This window comes from Talpa occidentalis, unplaced genomic scaffold (genome assembly GCF_014898055.3).
Source record: "Talpa occidentalis isolate TD23 unplaced genomic scaffold, MPIMG_talOcc4v2.1 talOcc4.4, whole genome shotgun sequence".
Classification (NCBI taxonomy): domain Eukaryota; kingdom Metazoa; phylum Chordata; class Mammalia; order Eulipotyphla; family Talpidae; genus Talpa; species Talpa occidentalis.
In genome coordinates, this window is record NW_023604295.1 from 10,227,327 (window position 1) to 10,251,504 (window position 24,178).

The 24,178-nt window shown below is 42.9% G+C and overlaps 1 protein-coding gene across 1 annotated transcript in view; it reads right to left on the minus strand.

Annotated features, from left to right (window-relative positions):
• The window catches only part of BACH1 (BTB domain and CNC homolog 1), a 34,216-nt gene extending 21,242 nt beyond the window's left edge, over positions 1 to 12,974 (minus strand). The window contains exon 1 of the mRNA XM_037525043.2: positions 12,932 to 12,974. The gene's annotated coding sequence lies outside the window, so the exon portion shown is untranslated. The remainder of the gene's footprint in view (positions 1 to 12,931) is intronic.
• Between the last annotated feature and the right edge of the window lie 11,204 nt (positions 12,975 to 24,178).

Sequence of the window (24,178 nt, forward strand, 5' to 3'; positions counted from 1 at the left end):
GGGCAGCTTCACAACCCAGCGCTCAACCGCTGCACCACCGGGGAGGCCCTAAAAGCCAGTAGAATTTTGATTAGGATTGCAATTAATCTAATTATCAGTTTGAGGACTGACATCTAACAATTAAGTATTAGGATGAAAAAACCTGGCATATTTCTTAAGGTTTCTGTAATTTGAGTATTATTGTGATGTTTTCAATACGGAGGTCTTGGTATCTTTTGCTAAGTTTCTTCCTCACCACTTTCTGGTTTGAGTTTTTTTTTTTTTTTTTTTTCTTTTTGGTATTTTTATAAATGGATGTTTCCTGCTGCTTCTATGAAAAACCAATTTTTTTATTATCAATTATAAATTCTGCAACCAAACTTAAGTCACTTACTAGTCCTGACTGTTTCTCTGTAGATTTCTTAGGATTTTCTATGTGCATAATCATGTCATCTGCAAGTAAAGTGTTTTGCTTCTTTTCCATCTTTATGCTGACATTTTTATGCTTTCCATCTTTATGCTCATTTTTCCATCTTTATGCTTCTTCCCATACTGCAATGACTGAGTGGTGTGATGGCATCCCTGCATTAATCCCTTATAAGACAATTTAAATATTTCACCACCAACTATATGCTAACTGTAGGTTTTCGAAGGCAAGCTAACAGGCAAAAAGGGGTATAGAAATTATTATCCCATTTAACTAGGGTACCAAGGGTACCCTCATTTCCACACCACTTTCTGAATACTCACCCCAGATATACTCCACAATTGGGCACTGGAGATGAAGACAGAGCGGTTGTCAGGGAGCAAAGAACCGAGAAAAGGAAGGAGAAAAGATCAGAACCTCCCAACATTGCAGTGAGCTGCTTTAGAGACAAGGGCTGACATGTACATACAGTGTTTTATACCTTGATGATGTTGTATATAGCTCACCTTGCCAGTGAGCAAGTCACTTCACAGCTGACAATTTCCCCTTATTTTAATTATTTATTTATTTATGTAAAGGAGGAGCAAGAATAGCACTTTTTGTTGGGAGGAGCAAATGAAATCCTTATATACATAATCTTCTGGGCAGAGTGTGCTTGGCACTGAGTTTTCAGTAATTATTAGCTACTGTTTGCATCTGATGGTAGAAATATTTTTTGAGTGGCACAGGGCAACAGGGAAAATGTAGGGAAGAAATGTAATAGCACACTAATTAGCTTCTAGGGCTCAATATTGACACAGAAATAATAACATGTACACTGTTAATTGGTTTTCAACTTTAAGAACAGATAAACGGAAGACTTAATTACAGCTATAGAACAGAATGTAAACATTGCTAACCTTGACAAAATAAAAGGAAAACTGACAGTGTAAGGGATGGAATGCAAAGAAATGAAAGGAAAAAGAGTATTCCTATGTGACTTATAATGTGCAGAATTAAAATATACTGCCTAAGATAAATGAGACCAAGAAACAAAAACCCCACAAATTTTGGAATTATAGAGGTGACCGTAAAGAAGTGGAATAATATAATCACAAATAGCAAAGAAAATCAATATCCACTGTAACAGGAAGTCAACAGATAACATTGTAGGTCAAAAACAAACAGTATAAACATCCTAGAGACACAGAGGTAACTGCCAAAAAATTAAAGAGCAGAAACCAGTAACGATGAATATTACCTACAGCAGAATTAGAGGTGGGGTGCAACAGATGATCTTGCCTTGTGATCAATCTCTCTGTAGCTTTCTTAAAATCAAGAATATGTATTATTTTGACAAAAACATAAACTTAAAAGAAGTTTAAGTAGACAGTGAACAAAAATTAACAGTAAAACTCAGTTAAGTCTAAACTGTTGATAAATGAGTATAATCCAGTCAATGCAGCTTTTTAAAGATTCTTCAACTTTTAGAAAAGGAATCTGATAAAAAGAAATCAACCTTGAACTAAAATCTTGAATGAGTATGACGAAAGTAAAAGTGCAGGGATGACAAAATATAGCAAAATTTCTTCTTGTTCAGGAACAATGTCATCATACTATTTAATATTTTATATTTACAACACCACCGATTCAAATAGATTTTCTTTTTAATGTAAGGCTATCTTCTAAAGAAATGAGTTGCTGAAATGCTGCAAGTTTCCCTTGAAGGACAACATCAACACTAAGACAGAATGGTTTGGGACACTAAATAGTACAGTGCTTGTGGTCCTCCCTGGTGGCACAGGGGTTAAGATGCAACCTATGAAGCTATTCACAGCCTCCTCAGCACAAGTTCAATCCCCCCGCCAGGGAGCTACCCACATGGCGCAGCGGACCTCTCCTATCTTGCCCCCTCAGCAGTGTATTTCTGTCAATCTGCCTGTTCTGCTCTCCACTCTGTCTCTGGTGAATCCGCTCACCGCCCCCCCCCCACCTCTGGCCTACACCCCAGTTCTTGTATGCATAAATAAATAAATCTTTAAAAAAAATAGTACAGTGCTTGGCACAAGATCATTAATAGTTTATTATTGTTTTTGCTGTTATTGTGCAACTGACACAAAGAAAACTGAATTTTAAAGGGTTTTATAAACCCAAGAATTAAATTACAAAATGCAGAAATTCCTGAACATTTAAGCCTAACAATGATCTCAACAAGGTAAAAAGAAAATATTAAGACTGCACAAGAGTGCTCAAGACAATAGGTAATTTCACAGAAGTACAGAATTTCCAATTAAAAGAGCACATTCATCCAGTGTGACTCATTTCCCCAGTACTGTTACAGATCTGTAAACTGATGCCCTCAGAAGGTCAGTAACTTTAAGGGTGAAAAGGTCTTCTCCAGGTTCAAACATCACATATCAATTCATATTATTAAGATATGTGTGTGTGTATGTGTGTGTATGCACTTGATGATGAGGAGTGAAAGAAGGGAGACAGAGAACAAACAATGCCAGACAAACATTGAAAGGGCATTTAAAAGAAAAGCAAATTTTCCCTTATTACTCAATATTTGGTTAATTGTGATTTAACATTTCTTAAATTGCATAATTAATTTCACATATCACCAAAAGAAATTTGACACTAAACTATGTTGAACTTAAATCAGTCTAGTCATACCCGACTATCAATAGATATGGAAAATTCAAGAACAGAATGCTAGCAGATATTTCACTAAAAGTGACATTACTACAGATAAGTGTCCATGTCCTACATTCACAATGAAATATTAAAGGTTCTTTGTAATGTTTTATTTTTAAACTCTAAAAACTATAATTATGACTCAAGTTATGTTTTAACTATAATTTGGGGAGTACAACTTCACCCCCCTCCACCAGAGCTCCAGTGTCACACCCTGTCACCTTCTGTCCCTTGTCTCCCCCTCCCTCCCCCAATTCCCTCTGATAACATATTAGTCTCTCGGGCATAAAGTGAAAGCCCTAAAACTAGATCAAAGTCAGAATGACCCTCTGAGGCTCTCTGAGTTGACACCTATAATATGCAATGTAACTGGAAGACAAAGAGATAGAACAATCACAACAAAGGTACTCTTCATATTCTCACCCATTCCTTAAACACCATCTCCTTCCAACTCTTAATAAATGTGTTTTAAAAAAAAGACTGAGGGCCTCCCTAGTGGCACAGGCGAGTGAGCATAGTGCTGTGAAGCTGTCCGCAGCCTCTGAAGTGCCGGTTCGATCCCTGCAGGCCTTGGAGAAACCCACATGGCACAAGAGACCTCTCCTGTTTCACCCGCATCTCCCCCTCAGCCGTGTATTTTGTCAGTCTGCCTGTTTTGTTCCCCGCTCTGTCTCTGGTGAATCCTCTCACCCTCCCGCACATCTGGCCTGTACCCTGGTTCTTGTATAAATAAAATCTAAAAAAAAAAAGTAGGAGCATAACTAAAAAAGTTATTAAAAGAAAGACTGAGTAAAATATAACAATTTTAATTAAATAAGATAGTTACAGTAACAATTAGAATTCTGCATGAATCACAGATTTGAAATGTTTTAAGTAGAGGTACAAAGTTGAAATGCTTTATATAAAAAAAAACTAATTAACTAACTGAAGGTCACCACAGTGCTACAGAATATATATATATACACACACAAAAAAAAAATTAACATTTTGAAATTAATTTCTTGTTCTTTGTTAACTTGGGAGTCAAAATTACCATCTTTACAAGGGAATTTCCAGGCTATAGACTTTCCACCTGAGTTCTTAGTAGCTGCTATGCCATATGTAATAATCACAAGATTTAGTCAAATAAGCAATAATGTGAGGTCTGCTAAAAACAAATATTCCTCGGTTCAAACATCATTTGAAACAAGTGAGTAGATAAATACTACTGCTTCTCATCTGAATGAAAAATTATTTTGGCAGTTTTCAAAGTCTTTCTATCCAAAACGTAACACTTCAGAAGCCTACTCTAGCCACTTATCACAATCTACTAACTATTCTAAAATAGAAAAAACTATTAGCAGTTCCTGTTCTGTGAATTTACAGCACCATGTATGTATTCACTCTGTCTACCTTTTACAAGACAGATGAAACAAACAACCTGGGACTGAGGAGGAACAAACACGCAACAAAACTGTACTCTGCGCAAAGGAAAGGTGCCCTGCAAGTCTGGAACAGCCACAAGCACTCTGTACAATATTAAAGTAGAATTACTCTGGGAGGAGGAATAAGTGTGCAGAGGAGTCAAGTTGCAGTTTGCATCTCTGATTTAAGCTTTTGGGTTCCAGAGTCCTGCCCCATCCAGTCACTGAGTCAACCATTACATTCAGGCCCCGCCTGCCCCAGGCCTTAGTGAGAGTCACAGATACCACAGGGGAGCAGGTCCTGCAGATGAAGAGAAAAGTGGTCCTCTTGGTATAGACACATAAAAAGCCACAAGCTATACTTATTCTCCTTTCCCTGAAAATATTAAGAGCATGATAGAAACTTTACAACTATTTAGAGTACTGAAAGAAACAAATTCTTTCTATAATTTTTTGGTAGAACGGGCATTTTCCATTTTTAAATAAAACATTTATTTGATCTGATTATAAAGTACTTGGTCACAATAGGAAATTGTGATAGAAGGAAAAGGAGCCGCCTAAAATTCCAAATTCAAAGACCACTGCACTTCCTTCTGCTCCTCAGAAGCATGCATCTGCGTGGGGTGGTGGTACAAGCAGCAGGTGCAAAAGACACAGGTGACTTCCCAGTACCACTCGCCCCTCATCTTCTATCAAATCCTGACTGGCTCACACATCTGTTCTGGGGCTGAGGTCATGAGTTTCTAGTTTCTGCAAAAGCAGACCCCAGTTCCAACCCAAGATGAGTCACCATCCACTTAGGCCCTCAGTGCCCTTTTTCCCTGGACACTGATTTAGGCAGGGGCTATGTGCAGTCTTGGCCCAGGAACAGATGGCATCTTTTACGAGGCTTTGGGGAAGGTTTTTCTCACTGATAAAGAGACATCCCCCCAAAAAAGTCTTTTTCCAAGAAACTTAGTCATATTTACTTGTGACACTTGAACTTGTGGCAGCTGTCTCGTAACCACAAGAGGAACTAGCCAAGGACAAAACAAAGACATTACCAGCATCTTCAACCTTTTCACACTGACCGTACTTTTAAATACACACATACACAAACACATGACCTTCCTTATCCAACCTCCTCCTGCTGAAATCTCTCTTCTTCAGTGCTAAGCTTCTCAAAGAGTTGTCAAAACAAGCTGGTTTTCCCACTAAACTATGCATTTGTCAGTGATATTCCTAAGGCTTTCCTGATTTCCCAAAACTTGGGTTTCCAATATTCTACAGTTCCAAAGCATTTTAAGTTCTACAGTTCCAAAGCACGTTACTATTATAGCAATTAGCACATGCTACAGTAATGGTTTGCTTGTCTATCAGACGGTAATTTCTGAAATGCTCTGTGTTACCAATATCTACAAAAGACCCTGTCATGTAAAGGCATAATTAATGGTTTAAGAAATCAAGCATAAGCCCAATACCTAACACATAAGTATACCATGACTGTTGAATTTAGCAGCGACTATCCACTCATGCCAGAAGCTGCCTATGTGCTGGTGTGCAACTTTGGAGAGGGGATAACATGCACAGGAAGATTAGAAACCAAAGAGTCTGGAAAGCTAAAAACACAGTTACTCTTTACTCTCTTGGGCTCAGTGTTCAAAGGTAACTTGGTTGGGGGGGATGGGGGGGGGGGGAGTACATTTCCACACTGCTACCTGAGAAGCAACAGCAGGGAAACTAGCCCTTTTCTCAATCCTCTGCCCTGGTGCGCACTGCTGCCAACCTGATCCAGAGAGAAAAAGTTGTCGCAGCCCTCCTGGGGCCTGGAACAGAGAACACACGAAGCCAATCACAGCAGCCATGCCCTGAGACCCCAGACACCTTTTTTTTTAACCTAAAGTTTGCACAGCACTCGTGACATTCCTTTATCACAAAGAGACATAAAATTAGGTAGGCAAATAGCAGTTACAGACTCATCTCTAACTGGCATTTCCTTTGATTTCTCCAGATATCAGCTGGAAACAAAGGCACTTAAGCAAAGAACCCAATTCAACTGGAGAAACTACTTTACTACTTTAAAAGTCTTTTACTAATGTGGAAAAAAATGATCAAAAGGACAAGGCTTTTTTTCCCTTCTCCTTCTAACTTAAACAACACATCCTACCTAAAGAATCTGTAGCCACACTGAGAAAACTCCTCAGAAAAGAGGAGGAAATAAAAAGGTATCAGGTACTCTGAAAATGACAAGAGCCCTGGGCCAAGATGTGTCAACCACTTCATATTTTTTAAATAATATTTAAGTGTAAAATACACACTAAAGATCTTACCAAAAACCACTTACTCCAAAATTATAACCTCGTAATTACAAACTAGTAAGTTTACTAAAAGGTTAATAAATCTTTTACAGCCACATATTCTATATAGTAAGCTCTCTGATGAAAAAATAACTAGTGATTTTGCCAACTTCCAAAAGATGCTGGCATACCTGGAGGAGAACTAGGAAAAGACTGCAAGCAGGGAGTGGAGAAGATGGCTCTCACCCTTCCTTCCAGAGCCCGGAAGAGTTCACCTTCTCAGGCCCAAAACGTCTCCCCTAGGAATCCTAGAGATAGACGAGTCAGTAAAAAAGGAGAACTCATATGACAAAAAAAAGGCAAGAGAGAGGAAGGCTGTCATTTCCCTGACTAAACTATTTTCTCAATAGTCTTGGGGGTGGGATATTGCTAAAGTCAGGATACAGAGGAATTGAAAAAATGGCCCCTCTAAATAAAACCTTCTTAATGTAATTCCTCTTTAAAGGGGGCTGGAAGTGAAAGGCACTGTTAACTACCACTGATCCAGTCAAAGAAATGGCAAATATAATAGTGAAAATAACTTTACCAGATAGAAACTGGGGACAATTATTTAATTATAAAAATATTGTTGTGAATAATGAGTTTCCTAAGGCATTAAGAAAATGATTCAGGGCCTCCCTGGTGGTGCAAGGGGTTAAGACGCAACCTATGAAGCAATCCGCAGCCACTGCAGCATGAGTTCGATCCCCACATGGTGCAGCAGACCTCTCTTCTGGCTCGCCTGCTACTCCTCTCAGCTGTGTATTTCGGTGGATCTGCCTGTTCTGCTCCCCACTCTGTCTCTGGTGAATCCTCTTACCCCCTCCACCTCTAGCCTACACCCCAGTTCTTGTATGCATTAATAAATCTTGGGGGAAAAAAAGAAAATGATTTAAATTTATTGTGAGAAGAATATGACTTGCACACAGCTTCAGCTGAACTATGGTAACATTTTCTAAAATGCCAGGACTGAGAAAGGAACCTGTATCCTTCAATTTCATGGCACGCCCACTGAGCTCACACGACAGTCATTAACAACCACAATTCTGACAACAGTATTTCTTTGTTCCTTAAGTTTGTTTTAGGGTAATTTTTATGATCCTATTCATATTCTTTAATCCATCTCTGATCCTAAATAAAGTATCTGTTCTAGAGATGCAATCTTAAGTATTAGATGTATATAAGAGGTTCTAACATCTTGAAAATCCAAAATTATATTTTGCTCAATTTCATTCTACGTCAGCTATAGGTAAAAAAGAATCATGAGACAGGGCCTTCCCTGGTGGTGCAGCAGTTGAGTGCTGGGCTGAGGGGCTGCCCGCAGCCTCTACAGCGCAGGTTCATTCCCCAGCAGTCGGCGAGGGTCCCACCAAAAAAAAAAAAAAAAAAAAAAGAATCATAAGACAAATTCTCTTTCTATCTCAGGAGATGAACTGAAGGAATAAATTCAGTTGCTTCCTCAATATTCATATCAGCAATAAAAATAAAGCAGAATTCTAAATGATCAAGAGTTTCAACTCAATCCACACTTAACATTATCTCAAGAGGTATAACACAATGTTCTTTCCTTTAATCTATCAAAAATTCCCAAATTTCGAAACCACAGAATGAGAATACATTGGTGTTCTACCAACAGTGCAGCAATGGATAGTTTGAACAAACACAGGCAAAGGCACACTCAGTGTTCCAAGGGAGATAAAACAGACGACACAGAGCTTCATCATTAAGAAACTTACACTCTAACTAAGAGGATGATCAAAATGCTTGACACGGCCTTCCTGAATGACTAGCAGGTGCAGAAGGCTATTTGATAAACTCTATGATAAATACCTGTTTATCACAGATAATTTTTCTATATTAGCATAAGCATGTAATTCAAAGAAAACAAAACAGGAAGGTGTAATTGGCAGGTAAATTTACATTTCAAATGTTCCCCACAAACTGCGGAGGTGTGAGACTCAAGAAATGAGTTCTGTCCTAATATTAATAAGCAGGAAAGGGCGGACAAGCTACTAGACCTGCCAGGCCACAGAATCTCCAACTGTAACACGAAAAAAACAAACTAGATGAAGAATGGCAAGAGTTATTTCTTCAAAAGTCAGTTCCAAGTAACTGGCAATGACTGCCCCTAGAGCATTCAGCTGAGATTGTTAAATTCCCTTAGTAAAGCTGTCCTGTGTCCCCTGCTCTCAGGAGTAGGGTCTGAGACTGCTGCTACTGACTTAGCCTTAGCGTGTTCATCTGAGTTGTTTTTCCAGTAGCAGCCACCTGCAGCATCCCCACTTGCTCTCCCCAGTCTCCCTTGTGATCAATGGAGACCATTCAGCTTGAGGCGGCTGCACAATGACTCTAAGCAAGCACTTCCCTGATTTTGAACAACAGATGATAATAGCACCTAACATGTACTGATTTTAATATGGAGCCTGCACTGTTCTAAACACTTAACTCGTATTAACTCAGTGAATTCTCAATCTTTATGATATAGATTCTATTATCATCATCCCTACTTTACAGATGAGAAAAGGAGGTACAACTAGGTGAACTAACTTGCCTAAGGCTTCAAAGCACGTAGCTCCCGGGGCTCTGCCTCCAGAGCTCCCACTTTAAAAAAAAAAAAAAAAAAAAAAAAAGTTATATTTACTGAGGCAATGTTGATTTACATCACAGTATACCTTAGGGATAGAGGTTTACAACTTTAAGATTCTATGTCATTTCACCACACCCACCACCAAAGTCCCAGTAATCCTCCATTAGACACCCCCTCCCCTTTGCTCCCCACCTCATCCTCCTCCCTGTAGCCTAATCAAACTGTTGATCTGCCAGCTGCAAAATGATCAAAGCCATGTTTCATCGCTATAAACTCCAGTCTGTTAACGCTAGGTGCTGAATAAGTCCTAGAGCCCAGGTTTCATGGTGGTGTAAGTCTGTATTTTACCTGCAGTGCTGAAATGTTCACTCTCTCCCAGGGGCCTGGATTCTGACAAACAATGTTCTTGGGCTTTGGCAGATTACCTTACTTGGCATTATTTTTTTAATCAAAATACATCCATAAATCATTCATCCCACCACATAAACAGTTCATTTAATAGAACTCTCAGGAAATACAAGTTTTAGGGTTAAATCAAAATTCTCCTACCAACATTAATTAGAAAATTGAGTGGTGATGATTTCCCAAAACATGTTTTGGCGATGAACACTGTGAAGAGAACCTCTGACTGGTCAATCTGAAGGGCTGTTAGTGTTTATTCTGAGCATCATTTCTCACAGTACAGGAATACAGAGGCATATGGCCTATGAGATTAACTGAATGGTAAATACTAACCATCCCCCATGTGCCTACAAGTTCAATTTTCTGAATAAATCATATTCTCCTAAGAGAGGACAAGTGATTTGCTGAATATGCAGTCTTATTAATCCTTGCTAAATGGGGCATATACTTGCTTCCTTCCCATATACTCAGACTTCCAGGAGTAACAGTACAAAGTAAGTTTTTAAATTTGTTATACACAGATCACACTCCAACGTGTAGGTTATCTTCAGGCATTCCCACTAAACTTCAGATCACAAAAGAAACCAAGGATCTGTTTGTCTCCAAATTCAAAATACAATGGTACTATGTGCAATGGGAAACTCTGATTTTTGTATTTCTATCCCAGGCATCAATGAAGTAATGACAAATTTACACTCAAACTTCTAATTTTTAAAGTGCAGTATAAAAAGATCACATGAAATAAAATTAAGGGAATATTAACAACGTTTTGAAAGAATGACAGCTCATATAGGAAATCAAAAGGGTTTTATTATTGAAAGAATGTCACTTGGCAAGGGCTAACTCTTTATGTTCCCCAACAGAAAAAGGGGGGTATGCACCACATTGTGTAATATACATGTACTTCTTTAAGTAAGTCTGTATTTTGAAGCTCCTTGTCTTTCTTATTTACATCAAAGTAAAATATTTTCAAGTCTTAGTATTTTCTTCCAAGGAATAACCTTGTACCCCACCTCAGAAACCCTAATACCTAAAAAAATTCATGACTGCTAATGTCTTTTAGTCCCAAACTTTGAACAACACACTTTTTTTTTTTCAAATGCAAAAGATTTTTTAAATGAATTACCACCCTTAAGAATTAGTCAGTTTCGACCACAGGTGAGGGCCAGGTTTTCCCTCCACCCCCACTCCCTCCCTTTCCATTTCTCATTCCTCAACTTTGTTAGCAATGGGAACTGATATGCTTGGGTCACTTTTAAAGAAGTAATTATCCAAGAGTAATCTGAGAGAGCACCCTGTGATAGTGAGGCAGATCTGTATGGCTTGCCTTTCATGAGACAGCTCGAGGACTTGATCCAATGAAACCTGTTAATTCCATCCGTTGCTCCTTACCCTCAACTCTATCACCAGAAACTACCAGTGTATGCGTGAAAAGTCAAAGGCCATGTAAACCGAGAGAGAGACTCCTTCTGTAGTCTCACAAGGAAATCTTCATGAAGAACAAATTAAGTTCACTTTTTGAGAGGTATAAACAACAAAACCACAAATGACAACAACAACAACAACAAAAAAAAAAAACAGTAAAAGCAGTTAATACTTCTGTCACAACACTGTTAATAGGTTAGCCTGAAAGGCAAATTTCTTCCTGAGTTTCAGCTCTCTTCAACTACAATTTCTCAGGCAGTAGGTCAGGAGGCTACTCAACCACCTCAGCACTACTGGGCCACTTCCTCGAGTGTTCTTGCCCTTCACCCTTGGGGCACCTGCATCCAAACAGACCACCCCAGCTGGGTCCCCTTTAGCCTCTGAAACCACCCCTCTTGAGCGCTCCTTGGCCCTTGGCAGTGCAGGCATGTGATGAGAGCGCCCGCACCAGCTGTTCCGAATTACCTCTCGGGCTGTGGGGAATGACTCAGCAAAGCAACTTTTTCAAGGAGTCATCCTACCTTGTTAGCCAACCACCAAACTGAACAATGGTAACGTACTCGACCCAGCCATAAGTTACACAGCAGCAACACACGATGCGACGCAATCACTAACCCAGAGCCGTCCTGCTCCAAGATGACTCACCCAGAGCAACCCCCTGCCCCAGCCTCTTTCCTCCAGAGGCACAAGTGGCAAGTGCCTTCAAGCCCAGCCCAGACCTTGCCCCACGACCCAAGCCTCGGACGCAGCCAGGCGAGCGGGCCTCTCCCCATTCCTTCTCTCGACCCCGCGACGCGCCCAAGCGCCCCATCACCAACACGCCCGGGTGTTTCCACGCCGTTGTGTCTCTGATGTGCCTTAAACGTCAGCCCTCTGGGGTGGCAGGCGCGTGCAAACGGGAACAAAGACCTAGCAGCGGAGCCAGCATGGGTTCACAGTCCCAGCACCGGAGCACTGTTCCCCCAAATAAGCACCCCTCCAAAACAGCCCTCGGCCCTCCACGCCCGGGAGGCCGGCCTCTCCGCCCACGCACGCCCTCGCCCCGCCACTGCTCCCCGGTGCGCCGGCTCCGCGCCGACCCTCGTGCCGCGCCTACTCCGCGCCGCGAACCTGCCGGGCGAGGGGGAGCAAGCCCGTGCCCTCGCGTCCCCCTAGACGAGCACAAAGCCCGGGCTCGCCCCATTGTGGAGTCCCCACGACGGGCGGCGGTACCCCAGCCGCGGCGCCCTGGGGGGGCCGAGCCCGCACCGGCCACCCTGGCTCCCCGGCCCGCAAGGTGGCCTCGGCTCGGGCCAGGACCTCGGCCTCTTCGCGGCCGCCGCCACCGCCCCCCGCGGGCGCCCCGAGGGGCGGGGGCCCGAAGCCGCGCGGAGCCGCGACCGACAGGCGGGGGTGGGCGCGGGCGCCCGGGACCCCGCGGCCGGCACACCCGCCGCCCCCCGCCCGCCCGCGGGGGCAAAGTTCGGCGCGGGCCGGTAAACAACAGCGCGGCCGCGCGCCCCGAGCGCCGACGGGTCGCCCTTCCGGGGCCGCGTCCAGAGACCGGGCCGCGGCCGCCCCCCGCCGGCCCCGCCGAGCGCCCCCCGCCCCGAAGGCCGCCGCCCGGCGACGGCTCGCCGCTGCCCCCCGGCCCGCCCCGACCGCGCGCCGTCCCGCGGACCCGGCCGGGAAGGGCGCGGGCGGGCGGGCGGACGGGACGGCGCGGCCACTCACTCACCAGAGCCGAGGCGCGGCGCGGCCCGACTGACGGCAGCAGCGAGCGGCGGGCGGCGCGGGCAGCGGTCAGGTGACGCGACCCTCCCCGCGCCCCTCCCTCCGCCCCGCCGCCGTGGCCGCCGCCGCCGCCTCCCGGCGCCCAGGCCCCGCCCCCGGGCGAGGCCCCGCCCCTGGCTGAGGCCCCGCCCCGGAGAGGCCCCGCCCCCGGGCCCTCCGCGTGAGGCCCCGCCCCGCCCCGCCGCCGCGCGTCCCCGGCCGGCTCCGGGGTGCGGGCCGGGCTCCCCACGCCAGGGGCGGCGGCGCGGGGCGCCCACGTGGGAGGGGTGCGGGGCGGGCCCGGACCCGGCCTCCCGGAGGCGGCCGCGGGGCCCGCGCTGGGCGCCCCTCCGCCCGCCCGACCCACTACCTGAGCGCCCGGCCACCGAGTGCCGCCCCCTTCCCGCTGCGGGCCCCGGTCCCCCCGGTGCGGGGCTCAGCTGGGCCCCCGCGACCCCAGTGCTCGCGGACTGCAGGAGGGGGGAGGCCCGGCCCGTGTCCCTCCCCAGCTCCCTCTGGGGTGCCCATGGGAGACCCCCGGGGAGCGCGCCTCTGCCAGCCCCCGCCCAGGTGCGCAGGTCGTGGCGCCTGCAGGTAGGGAGGCAGCGAGCGCGTCCAGGGTTTTGTGGAGAGCATCACCCGGCAGAAACCTTCTGTGTGACGGTGGGAACAATGGCATCGGCTATGCGGGCGTTGCCTTCAGGCCGTGCTGCCAAGAAGCTTGCAACCAGATGCACGTCCAGCGGTGTCAGCTCGCTGCCCCCCACCCCAGCCCTGACGAGGCTCTCGACCTCGGCTGCTTGTTCTGGTATTTTTCCAGTTGTCAGTTTGTAGATTGTGTTCCCAAAGCATTTAGCACCCGCGGAGCTCAGCGCTTTAGCTCTGCAGAGGGATGCGCTGGCGGCCAAGTCCAGCGTATGGAGCTGCAGACTGGGGCAGACTGTGCTGTGCTGGCAGCCTGGGGGGCGCGGGTGAGGGCGCCTGGGCATTTGAGTGGAGTGAAGAGAGACCACAGACGAAGGGGAATTTAATGGTTGAGCAGCAGCAGCAGCAGCAGAGCATCTGGACTCGTTTTTGAAGCAGGAAGACAAACCTGCAGCTCCCAGGTGAACAAAGGCTACCAAGATCCTGAAGTGGCTATCAGCGCTGACTGCGCTTGTACTCACAAGCTGTGGGTCTTGGGGACGTTTGAGTTCCGTCCTACGTACATGAGAAAATGACATTTGTGAAATTTTAAGGGAGTGAAAGTGATTCACTAAGACCCAAGATTTGGGGCAGAAGGTAACCTTTACATTGGGCCTTAACTGGAAAATGCACACACACACACACACACACACACACACACACACACACACACAGGAGGGAAGAAGAGATGAGATATTCCAGGGGCAGGAGGCAGATGGAATTCCAGGTTGCCTGAGCTGATGGTGGGGTGTAATTATTTAGGGCAAAATGAAGAGAGGACATGGGGGGCTAGACTATGAAAGAATTGGGGTTCTTATATGTGTGATATTTTTAAGGTTTCACTCTCCTTCCACCATAAGCATAGAAATATTTTCTTCGGTCCTTCTACATCTTTGTAGTTTCTTCTGGATGGATGAAGAGTTCATCCTACGGAGGAGCTCTTCCTTCTGTACTCTAGGTGATGGTGGTGATACTGCTCTCGAAAATGATGGCATGTACTCTGATATGTAATTTTTGGAATTTAAAGGTAAACCAAGGTGTTGGGACTATCTTAGCAGTCCTATTCTCAAAGTAGAAGCGACTTAAACTTTAGTGTGCTTATTAAAATGTAGTATTCTGGGCCCTACTCCCCCCAACCAAAAAAATCTGGGATCAGCATTTTTCATAGTGATGCAAATAGTCTTCAGACAGCTCTTGAGAAATACTGAGTTGGAGCTTATAGTGTATAGTAGGGGTGGGGCAAAAAAAAAAAAAAAAGAAACTAGGGCATGAAATGAAAGCAAGTCAGAATGGGAAGGTCCTCAATCTCTGTGCCTAGGGTTTGGACTTTATCCCGTGACCATGGGGAGTGTGTAGAAGTTTTTCAGCCATGTGATTGCAAATTCTAAACAATGTCATTCACGGCATCTATTGTCTTAGCTCCTTGTCCTCAAATATTTCTTTACTGGCACAATTAAAGAAACTGAACAGGCAGGGGAAGTCAAAACACCAGGCTTTACGCTGTGGGAGAGTGGCAAGACAAAATAAGCTTGAACATCAAGGTGAAAAACTAGCAATTGATGCTTCTTCCCCAAAAGGACTTATTGCAGCCACACAACCCACACCCCTGGTTGGAGAAATTTTGTGAAACGTGAACATATTTATTAGAAGACTGAAGACTTACGGAGCTTGATGGGCTCCCCCGGTGTTTACATGATGTCTGAAATGAAAAATAAAGTGAAGAAAAGGTAGCATTTGGTTTCAGAGGTCCAGGTTCTGACTCTTAAGATTACAAAAACAAACAAACAAACAAAAAGAATGAAAGAAGAAAATGAATTGGCAATAAAGGAGAAGGAAGATTACAATATTAGAGTAGAACTCAATGGGTGGGGGGCCAAATGGTGAAAGAGGTGGTTTAATAGCAACAAAAGTCACTCAATGTAGGATCCAAGTATAGGTGGGGGGAAAATGCCTCCCAAAAAAAGGGCCATGTTTGGAGGAGAAAGGTCTAAAAATTGTCACAGGTCTCTCATGGGTTCTGGGTCCGGGCATCCACCACAACAAATACGAACGAAGGGGCCTTTGGTGCAGCAAAAATCAAAAACAAAACAACACCATTTTCATCAGAAGGGAAGAAAGAGAGGAAAGTCTGAACTGATGGTGCCAGGTGCAGCTACAGAGCCCGCTGCTAGGTGCCCCCCACCCAACTCCACTCACTGCACCCCCACCACACTCCCACGGGTAAAGGCATCTCACTGACAGAGAGCAAACCCACATGCACAGCTCCCTTTTAAGCCTCCCCACTCCACCCCCTTCCTAGCAGCCCCTTCGCTCAGAATATCAGGGATAGAGTTCAGACCTTGGCAGACAGCAACCCCTCAGGCTCGGACAGTGTCTAGACATAAGGGAGAGCATTCAGCCCCTCATCCTGGCAGGGTCAAAGCAACCTGGCAGGCCACACTGGCTCTTCCAAGTAACCAAGGGTGCAGGGTTCAGCAGCCCACCCCAGACTGCTCCAACAGCCAGAGGCTACAGTGACTAAAGATGGTAATGGAATCATTGAGAAAAAGTTTATTTTCCATGCCCTTAAATGTGGGCTAGTCCCATCAACACACAGCCCAGAGAACACTGCTGATGTGATTCTTTGTCAGTTTTGGGGCTAGTCTTTAAGAAGACTGTCAGCTTTCACTACTTTCATGAAACAATCTCTCTTGGGACACTCACTCTCAGAAAGGGGCTGCCCACCTGAGAGAAGCCCAGCAGGGGACAAATGTTTTCTCTCCCTTCAGCAACCCAGGCAGCGCAACAAGCCAGCAGTTAGCACCAGCTTTGTCAGGTAAGGGCACCATCTTGACTGTTCTGGTCTAGTCAGGTTTATACACAGGCAGCTCCAGTCCAAAGAACTTTTCAGCACAGCCCAGTCACTGCATAGAATTTTAGGATAATAACATGATTGTTATTTAAATTCCCTGAATTTTCAGCTCTTGGATCTGAGATGACCCTTATATATTTGATTTTCCTCAATTACAAGTCAGAAATTTGGGCCCCCGATTTCCCCCATTCTGTTGCATATATTTGTACAATGAAGTATATATTTGTACAATGAAGTAGAGTAAACTTCATTCTCTCAGAGACAAATGCTAGAAATTGTACATGTATATTCAAATAGACATGATAACATATTTGTGATTATATATGTTTGATTATTATGCTACATATAATAATTACATATGTATATATAATCTCATCATAAGCTTTTGGGCACATAGAGCAAGACCATCAGGATTCTGGGTGTGACTTGACTATTCTCCACCCATTCGGGGAGGTGAGAGAGAAGAAAAGAATAGCGTTGTAGCCAGGAAGATGGCAGAAGATGGCACAAACGAGGTGAAGTTACTAGATGTTTGGTGGATGTGCCTTAGCGTGGAACCAGTGATGCCTGTGCTTGGTGCTGAGTCAGAAACAGCACATAAAGCCTTCAGTCACGGTCACAAGCCTTCAAAGCACAGGGAAGAATCCAGACGGATAACTTTGTCACATGTATTTGTTGATCTCTTCACCGAGAATTAATAGCCTGCAGCTCTTAATCTTTGATCCTTAAATTTCATGCAAGTATTAAGTCCTACTCCATGATGTATTTGTTTTAATAAGTGTTCTCAAAATATTATTTTAGTAAAACTAACACATCCAGTAGAGCTGCCTTATTTCAATTCAAAATTTTATTTAACCTCTGGCATATATCCCTTTATTCGCCTAGAGCAGTGTTCTCAACAGAGGCTGATTTTGTCCCCCAGGAGATATTGATATGGGGTGGGGGGGCAACCAGTGTTTAGTGGGCAGAGAGCTTCACATCCATCCATGCACAAGACATTCTCCATGGATAAAATACTGTGTGAATAAGGACACCTTATTCCCCATTGACAACAAAGAAAGCTCTGGCCCCAAGTGTCAGTAATGCCAAAGCTTAAAACCCTTGACTTTGTTGATTCATGCACCAATATGAGAAATGTGTATGTAAATCAAGAAAGGGTAAAGGAAAGAAATAAAGTACAAAGAAATTACAGTGGAGCCAGGAAAAAAGCTAAAAAAAATCACAAAACATGTCCTTGAATTAAAAAAATAATAATAATACAGAATTTACATGTAGCAGACAGGTAAAGAGAGAAACAGGGTAAGTCACTAATGAACTTATTTGGGATTTGACTGCAGCGACCACGTAAGTACAGAACTCTTAGGAGAAAATGACATTATCCAAGGACATGCTGTATAAGGAAATGTGACCTTCAAAAAGAGGAATTCATCAAAAACTGAAGCCAAGAAAAGAAGATCCAGATAAGGAAGCACAAGCACGTCTTCCTGGCACTACCTAGGGGAGAGGGTGGATTGGACCCAGCACACAGCATTTTATTCCTGAGCACTGTTACCTGCAGGATATGAGGAGGATGGATCCCCTGAATTCCACCAGACTCAGCATCAAGGTCACTCCACTCACATTCCCACTTTGTGTGTAATGATGTGACTTCACAGGTGCATTTCCTTACATCAGAAATTGCTAGATTAGCGAGCCTCGACCCTCAGCACACTCGCTGGCTAGATTCTCGTTGCAAACAAATTCTCTTTCTTCCTGCCTCTACAGTTTTGGATGAATACACATCTGACCACTCACCACTGATATGTGAACAGTCTAAGTTTCTGCTTCTACATGTTCAGAACTGTTGTGAGTTTGATAAGCGAAAACCTGGGCTGGCCTGGCCCTGGTGCTGCCTACTTCCCAGAAACACTCTGTATTCATCATTAGTGGCTTCAGGACTGACCTTCAGATCGGGCATGCTTTATTCACCTGCTCACTTCCCTTACTCTAAATCCCATTTTTGGCAAACAATGCAAGTTGCTTTACCCAATATCCATCCCTCCTTCTTCCTTGCTAACATAATCCTGATTGAGTGTGTGTAAAATCACTTAGACACACCTCTCCAGACGTCCTTAGCCGTGTGGCCTAGTTCTGGTTAACCAGACATAAGCAAATAAACACTTATTGGAACTGCCAGGAAAGCTCTTACTTTCCTGATAATAAAGGATCAAATCAGCTGGTATGCACCTTTGCCCTCTGCTCTCCCTCCCCTGATGACTGCAAGTGGAGCTCTTTTCTTTCAACCAAAGAGGATGAAAACTAGCACCTAACTATAGCAGAGCACAAAGCCAGAAAGCAGCTCAGGTGTTCCATGGCCTTGAACCGCCCTGATGGTGGACTTCTCTACCAGAGAAGGGAAACCCTATTCTGTTAGGCTTCTAGAGTTGCATTACCTGAAGCCAAATGCAGTCCTAAGAAGGCGCTATCTTAATCTCAAGGCTTTGGCAAGTCCCCTATACCATTCTGTTTAGATGCATTCGCTGCAATTCCTGAAATCATGGCTCCTAGGTTATCTAAGAGTAAATAGGTTCTTATGAAAATATGCAGCCTATACATGTATGCATCTGGAAGCTGGCTACCAGATAGCAGTGACTAGCACAGCCATAGTGAGAAGAGTAGGTAAAGGGCAGAAAATGGATCTTTTTATTATGAAATTATGAAGAATTAATTATTTTTGATTTCTCATCCTTCCATCACCTCTTAGGTATATAAGTTAGTCACAAATAAGAAAACAGAGATGCAGAAAAACCAGTAAAAAATGCTCCAATAAAATTCCAGGAAATGGCTCTTTTGAAGCATGGAATGGCTGCCAGAGGGAGGGGTGGGGAAGGAAGTTAAAATCTTTCAAAAGCAATTTCATGGATTTAAACTCTACGAAAACATTGGAAGAGCATAGGAAATTTTAGGTATTATTCTGATTGTTTAAGCTTTCTCTTTCATTATGTATTTTATTACTAAATAAATCAAATACCTGCATCATAACTAATAGATTATATGAATTTAAAGTTACTTAAAATAACAGAAATAAATTTAAAAAAAAATTAAATCCACATTTATACAATGAAACTGTAGGAATAAGGAGATGTTGAATTCCATTTAGTTAAATGAAATATCTTTTTATACTAATAATCTGAGAATGTTACCTAAGTAAAAGGTGACTTTAGAATTAATATTAAGTTTAGTGTTCTAAAAGCAGCAATTTAAATTGATTAGAATCAGAAAATTGCTTCCTGGCTAAATAAGATTTCGAGAAGAAATACAATTGGGAATGTGTTTTATGTCCCTTAGGGAAAAACAAGGAAAGAAAACTGAGGGCATATCTCCAATTAACTACATGTTCACCTTGGGTTTCCAAAAACAAGCTCTAAAGATAATTTGATTCTTTACCCTTAGCGATGAGAAGCCAAGCACAAAACCATTTACAAGAAACACATGATGTGCCATAGAAAGGAACAAAAATCATCAGAGACACCCCTATTATTTTTAGTAAGAAAAAATTTGTGTTTCTGTTTACCAGATCCACATGGATCAGGCTTTAATGTCTTTATTCTCATATTTGGTATCCATTATTTTTAGGGGTTAGGGGAAGGGAGGTAAAAATTTTGCATTTCAGAAGTTCTCTGTTAAAATCAAAATTGTTTCAAAGGACAAACACATTAAGCCATATTCAAAGAAAATCACAATCACTCCAGTAAGGTTCAAATGCATTTTATTTATTTATTTTTAAAGATTTATTTATTTATGCATACAAGAGCTGGGGTGCAAACCAGAGATGCAGGGGGTGTGAGGATTCACCAGAGACAGAGTGGGGAACAGAACAGGCAGATGTACTGAAATCAATGCTGAGGGAAGCAGTAGGCGAGACAGGAGAGGTCTGCTGTGCCATGTGGGTCAGCTCCCTGGCCAGGGACTGAACTCGTGCTGCAGTGGCTGCCTACAGCTTCAAAGTGCTGACTCTTAACCCCTTGGGCCACCAGGGAGGCTGACTCTCAAATGCATTTAAATAGGAAAGTAGAAGGAAGTATCCAGAATAGGAAGCTGTGCTTGGGAGCCAGGCCACAGTGAGGGCCTTAGGGATTATGATGTGGCTGGGGAGGGTACTGAATGGTAGACAGTAGGTCCTAAAGAAATAATAATTCAGAAGCAGTGCAAAGAGCTGGTGTAGCTTTTGGAAATCTGTGTTTTCTATTCGGTAAGATTTTTTTATTAAAAATCTATCTTTTTTAAGTATGAGGTTAAAAATAAAAGCCTAGGAAATTATAATTTCATCATGATTAGTGGGAAAATTAAGGACAGCAAATGTCATAAAAGTGCAAAAAGCAGGAACTAGTCCGTTACCTGTATCCATCAGTCAATATACTAGAGTGATTGTGCATTTTTAGTTCTTAATAATTTTCAAAGCATTTTCACAGATTTTGTTTCAATTACCACCTTCTAAGGTAATAAAGACAGGAATTAACCCACACTTGAAATGAAAAAGCCAAGTTTTCAAGCCAAAAGCTATGCAGTTCTTTGAGCTTCTTGAGAGCTCGTTCCTTTACCTGAAATGGTTACCCTAAGAGTCCGATAGAACTTTTAAGAGGGTCTCCCCGGTGGCGCAGCTGTTGAGCGCTGTGTTGCAAAGCTGCCCTCAGCCTCTGCGGCGCTGGTTCCATCGATCGCCGGTTTGATCCCCGGCCGCCTGGCGAGGGTCCCACATGGCGCGCAGACCTCTCCTGCCGCCTGCTGCTCCCCTCAGCAGTGTACTTCGGTCCTTCTGCCTGCTCTGCTCCCCGCTCTGCCTCTGGTGAATTCTCTCACCCTCCCGTGCTTCTGACTGTACCCAGTGCTTGTATAAATAAATAAATAAATCTTAAAAAAAAAAAAAAAAAGATAGTAACCTCCAATCATTAAAAAAAAAAAAAAAAACTTTTAAGAAATAGAATCAGAGTCACAGAGATAGAAGATACTAGAAATGTAAAATAAGCTTCCTTGGATTCCTCAAGGAAGAAAACCACACAGGTATGACCTGTTCACTGCTTATTCACAAAAAGAAACAGGAAAAATTTATGAGACTGCCAATGGGAAAAGGATGAGACACGTTGTTCTCTGTATTCTTGAAAGAAAGGAGAAAGGAAGAAAAAAAAAAAGGAATATGGAAAAGACATCTCAACTTCTGCTTATGAACAAATGGAGCAGTAGGGACAGGATTTACCCACCAGACACAGTCAAAAAATCAGAAAGCAATGTTAATTCTTGTGATTTTTTTTTTTAAATTTATCTGTACAAGAACTGGGGTATAGGCCAGATGTGCAAGGGATGAGAGGATTCACCAGAGACAGAGTGGGGAGCAGAACAGGCAGATCTACTGAAATACACTGCTTAGGCCTCCCTGGTGGCGCAAGAGGTTAAGACACAGCACTATGAATTCTGGTAAGTGTTAAAAGAACGTGCAATTTTCTACACGAAAAGCTTGTCAACTGTTAATGTGAAATTTTTCCTTTAGTCATTTTCATTTCCTTTATTTTTTGTATCTTATTTAACTGGATGCAGTGAGACCTTAACAGTTTCTTAGAAACTGTAATTTTAAGTGAATTGAAATATAATAAAGTCAATTTGATCATAGGGTAATTAATATACACTACAAAATGTTACAAAACCTTGGAAAATAGTTTGGCAATTTCTAACGAAGTTATACACATACTTACCCTATGCCCTGTAATTTTACTACTAGGGAAATAAGGGAGATAAACCATATATCTACCAAAAAACTTGTACTAGAATATTAGAGCAGTTTTATTCACAATAGTCCAAAACTGAGACAATGTTAATGTCCATAGGTGAACAATGGAATGTAAAATAAAAATAAATATATTTCAAAGAAGCAGTATGCCTACTCTTCAAAGAATTTTAAAAATTAAATAAAACAGAAATGATGCTACTTTATATTTCTCCTTTTTTTCAGTTCTACTTTCTGAAAATTGCCTTCCTTTCTGTAATTTTAGTTCTTCCAATTCTAATTGAATTAGAGAATAAATATAAAAGAATTAGCATAATTTTTATACCTGGCAAGTACAGAAAAATTGTTATCATTATGTCACTAATTTCTAGAAACCAATGCTTCTGGTAAAGCAGAGTTGAGGTTAATTTAAAGGTTGTAACTTAAACATTCAATTTTTTTTTAAATGAAACTTTAGGCGTCATTACTAAAAATATAAATTCAATCATTTTCTGTAGCCATTTCTAACTCTACAATGTTTAAATCTTTTGTTTACTTTTAATAAAAGTTTTACTATGCCCAAAGCAAAGCAGTTTTTTGTGTTAGATATTTAACCTAAATCCTTTCATTTCCATAACTGGAACTGCCAAACTCATTGTCATATTGAGATATTTGAGCAATGCTCCTATTCTATAAACAGTGAAACATAATAGAACAAGAGTTGTTTTGAAATATTTATTATTTACCTGTTGGTATAAAAGAATCCACTAGAAACAATACCCAGTTATCTTTTATTAGGTATTGCTGTATAACAAATCGCCATAAATCATAGCAGCTCAAAATAATTATAAAGACTTACTATCTGGCAATTACTATAGGACAGGAATTTGGGAGCAGTTAGCTGAGTGGTTTTGACTTGGTGTCTCTCGTGAGATTGTAGCCCAGATGTTGACCAAGGTCATAGTCAACTACAGGCTTAAACATCCTTTCCAAGATGACTCACTCACCTACTGCCACTTGTGGGCAGGAGGCTACAGATTTTCCTTTTCTGGACTTCTCCATGGGCTGTTTAAATATTCTCATGCTTCCCCACAAAATGAGGCACCCAAGAGAGGGCAAGGCCGAAGCCACATTGTTTTCATGATCCGGCCTCAGAAGTCATACATGGTTATTTTGCAATATCCTACGGGTTACACAAGTCCATCCTAATCATCCTAAACTCCCTAATTGTAGGGAGAAAACTACAAAAGGATGGAGCATGAGTTGCTGAGGATCACCAGGGGCCATCTTGGAGTCTGGCTACCAAGAACCATAACTGAAATCCATCAGTTTAAAAGACCATATTAGGGGCATCCCTGGTGGCGCAAGGGGTTAAGCACAGCACTGTGAAACTATCTGCAGCCTCAGCAGCATGAGTTTGATCCCCCGGCTGGCGATGGAGCTACCCACATGGCACAGCAGACCTCTCCTGTTTTGCCCGCCGCTCCCTCAGCAGTGTATTTCAGTCAGTCTGCCTGTTCTGTTCCCTGCTCTGTCTCTGGTGAATCCTCTCCCCCCACACACACACTTCTGGCCTGTACCCCAGCTCTTGAATGCATGAAAAAATAAATCTTTAAAAAAAAAAAAAACTATAAAGACTATATGAAAGGGGCCTCACTGGTGGTTTAGGGGTTAAGTCTCAGCACTATCACTGCAATAGCCTGAGTTTGATCTCCGGCCTGCCAAGGAGCTGACCCATATATGGTGCAGCAGACCTCTTCTGTCTCGCCCGCTGCTCCCCTCAGTAGTGTATTTCAGTAGATCCTCCTATTCTGCTCCCCACTCTGCCTCTAGTGAATCCTTTCATCCCTACACCTCTGGCCTATACTACAGTTCTCCTATGCAAAAGAAAAAAAATTAAAATAAGAAAACTATATTAAATTCAACTCAACAAGCATTTT